The sequence below is a fragment of the Bison bison genome, unplaced genomic scaffold (assembly GCF_000754665.1).
Source record: "Bison bison bison isolate TAMUID 2011002044 unplaced genomic scaffold, Bison_UMD1.0 scf7180017864213, whole genome shotgun sequence".
NCBI classification, from domain to species: Eukaryota; Metazoa; Chordata; class Mammalia; order Artiodactyla; family Bovidae; genus Bison; species Bison bison.
The window spans coordinates 12,064,151-12,068,123 of NW_011494785.1; positions in this window are offsets into that span (position 1 = coordinate 12,064,151).

The window sequence follows — 3,973 nt, forward strand, 5'->3', positions numbered from 1 at the left end:
TTTCTTCACTGTCCAACTCTCACATCCATACATGACCACTGGAAAAACCATAGCCTTGACTAGACAGACCTTTGTTGGCAAAGTAATGTCTCTGCTTTTGAATATGCTATCTAGGTTGGTCATAACTTGAGTAAGCATCTTTTAATTTCATGGCTGCAATCACCATCTGCAGTGATTTTCGAGCCCAGAAAAATAAAGTCTGATACTGTTTCCCCATCTATTTGCCATGAAGTGATTGGACCAGATGCCATGATCTTAGTTTTCTGAATGTTCAGCTTTAAGCCAACTTTTTCACTCTCCTCTTTCACCTTCATCAAGAGGCTCTTTCTGCCATAAAGGTGGTGTCATCTGCATATCTGAGGTTATTGATATCTCTCCTGGCGATCTTGATTCCAGCTTGTGCTTCATCCAGCCCAGCGTTTCTCATGATGTACTCTGCATATAAGTTAAATAAGCAGGGTGACAATATACAGCCTTGACAAACTCCTTTTCCTATTTGGAACCAGTCTGTTGTTCCATGTCCAGTTCTAACTGTTGCTTCCTGACCTGCATACACATTTCTCAAGAGGCAGGTCAGGTGGTCTGGTATTCCCATCTCTTTCAGAATTTTCCACAGTTTATTGTGATCCACACAGTCAAAGGCTTTGGCATAGTCAATAAAGCAGAAATAGATGTTTTTCTGGAACTCTCTTGCTTTTTTGATGATCCAGCGGATGTTGGCAATTTGATCTCTGGTTCCTCTGCCTTTTCTAAAACTAGCTTGAACATCTGGAAGGTCGCAGTTCACGTATTGCTGAAGCCTGGCTTGGAGAATTTTAAGCATGACTTTACTAGCGTGTGAGACGAGTGCAATTGTGCGGTGGTTTGAGCATTCTTTGGCATTTCCTTTTATTTGGGATTGGAATGAAAACTGACCTTTTCCAAAGTCCTGTGGCCACTGATGAGTTTTCCAAATTTGCTGACATATTGAGTGCAGCATTTTTACAGCATCATCTTTTAGGATTTGAAATAGCTCAATTGGAATTCCATCACCTCCATTAGCTTTGTTCGTAGTGATGCTTTCTAAGGCCCACTTGACTTCACATTCCACCCTACATATCTGCATTGGTTTTTTATTTTTGGCCTTACGTTTAAAATTCATCTTCTAGATTATATTTATTTATGATTCTCCATGGTGTGATCTTTTTGTTCCAAACTCTACCTCATGGAAACCTTTAAGCTTTTGCTTTGATTGTCAGTTTCTTGATTCTCTCTCTTGTTTCCAGAGCTAAATTTGCAAGAGGTTCTGTTTTTCCCATACCATCTTTTGTCACTGAGTCACATCTTGGGTTGTTGAACACCCTATGGAATGGGTCAGAAGCCCACCTGTATTTTAATTACCTGGCAGATGGTCAGTGGAGGTCACAAGCTATATGCAGGCTTGACCTTTAGCATGGACTACGGGAATGACAGCAACTGTGATTAATATATCTAGTAGGTCCTGGGGGTGAATCTTAGTTTAAAGATACTGTGGGAAGTATTGTGAAGCTGTGGGAAGAATAGAGCATAGCCTTTTCTATAACACTGCTTAACATTGACTTTGAGTTCCTATACCTGTTGCTGGAAGGAAATTTAACTTGAAATCTTTGAAGAGAGGCATCCATATTGATGACTGCTGAAAGTCCATTACTTAATCTGATTAAGATGGTGTATGAAAGACATATTGAAATATCCTCCCCTACCCTCTCCCCAGCCCTTCTCTACAAACACAAAAGGATTGGATAAATGGTCAAAAACAATTTAAGCACTGGTTTTCAAGTGTTAGAATAAAAACTGATTTTTTTTCTTCTCTCAGAAATTCATCCAACTCAAAACTATAAAGAGGATGAAAAACAAACAAAATAGACAAATGAAAACAGATAAAAATAGTCTGTAAGCCTGGACTACAGCCTATGACTACAGCCCAGTATAGTGAAAGTCAAACAGGAATGTAATAATGGATGCCCTAGGGATGCAGATTTTATACAATGTGAGAGTAATATTGCTCTCCAAAGAAGGTGACCCAAGAGCAAAAAGCTCTTGTACTGAACAACAAGAACAGGCAAGCAGACTGAAGTTGGAGTTTTTTGTTTTTAATTTCCATTTGTCACAAAGATTTGAGGTATAGGGAAGGTGAAGTTGAACAAGGACAGATAGTCATGCCTGTAAAAAGCAGTCTGTTGGTACGGAATAGTGAAGGACATAGACCCTGCACTGTAAGAAACCCTGAAATGCTAATCATGGGGAAAAGCAAGCACTAGCACATACTGGTTCATACAGCAAATGACCTTAAATATGGTCCTGCCTCCATCCTCTTGGAAGTCTCTTGCAAACAGCCGAGGAAGAACTCAGCTCATTCAATGTTAAAAAAAAAAAAAAAAGTAGCATCCATAAAAAAAGAATGGGGAAAAATGTCCAGAGCAAAGCACTGAGAACTTTGGAATTAGAGAATATGAGAAGGAAATTAAGAGAAATGTGGGCTAAAGGGAGAGGCACTTATATTTGTCTGATAGACGTTGCAGAAAGACAGAAGAATGGTGGAGGGGTAATATTCCAAGAGAGATGGCTCTATTAGGTCCAGGCAGGCAAGACCCAGGTTTGAGGAGATTAAGTGTCAGGGGTAAAGAACACAGGCAACACAGGGAAACTAGGGAGCAAAGGTCTAGGAATTCAAGCCAAAGCATTTGGATAGAAAGAGGTGAAAATATAAGTGTGGAAATAGAGCAAGAGAGGTATCAATGAGTATGGAATCTGATGAATGGTGAGGCAAAGCATTTTTAGCCATGTTCTCTTGGCTAGAACAGATCTGAATATGAGTGAAACTAAGTTTACAAGGAGAGGCAAGCACAAAGTTATAACTGGTAATGGAGGGTTAGAAATGAAGAGTTAAGAGTTCTGGATACTTAGATTCTTGAGGGGATGTACAGCAGATAGAGACAACTGAGGTCTTAGGGTCAGAATCCTTTGGACTCCCTTGATTAGACTGACTTGAGTGTCAGAGCAAATTCTGAATTCTAGTTTTCCTTTCAAGAGCATGAGAGAAACCTATGGACTAATCATCAGGGATTCTGCCTCAGAATAAATTTTCCATCTATATTTAAGCTTTTCATCCTGTGGAGGACCCAATATGCATATTGAAAAATAGTATTTGTACATTTAACATTTCTTTTTTCTCCCATAATAATGTTCCTCACTTCTGTCTGCCTAAGATCTGATCTTTTGAGTCCTATCTTATATAGCCTATATATTTCCATTGACCACACCCCCTAGTCATACATCAAGGACCCATCTATTATGCTCTCCTAAAACAAACTAGGGAGAAGGCGATGGCACCCCACTCCAGTACTCTTGCCTGGAAAATCCCATGGATGGAGGAGTTTGGTAGGCTGCAGTCCATGGGGTTGCAAAGAGTTGGACACGACTGAGTGACTTCACTTTCACTTTTCACTTTCATGCACTGGAGAAGGAAATGGCAACCCACTCCAGTGTTCTTGCCTGGAGAATCCCAGGGATGGGGGGAGCCTGGTGGGATGCCATCTATGGGGTCGCACAGAGTTGGACACCACTGAAGCAACTTAGCAGCAGCAGAAAACATACTAGAGATATTACCTTGCAAACAAAGGTCCATCTAGTCAAGGCTATGGTTTTTCCAGTGGTCAAGTATGGATGTGAGTTGGACTGTGAAGAAAACTGAGTGCCGAAGAATTGATGCTTTTGAACTGTGGTATTGGAGAAGACTCTTGAGTCCCTTGGACTGCAGGGAGATCCAACAGTCCATCCTAAAGGAGATCAGTCCTGGGTGTTCATTGGAAGGAGTGATGCTAAAGCTGAAACTCCAATACTTTGGCCACCTCATGCGAAGAGTTGACTCATTGGAAAAGACCCTGATGCTGGGAGGGATTGGGGGCAGGAGGAGAAGGGGACGACAGAGGATGAGATGGCTGGATGGCATCAC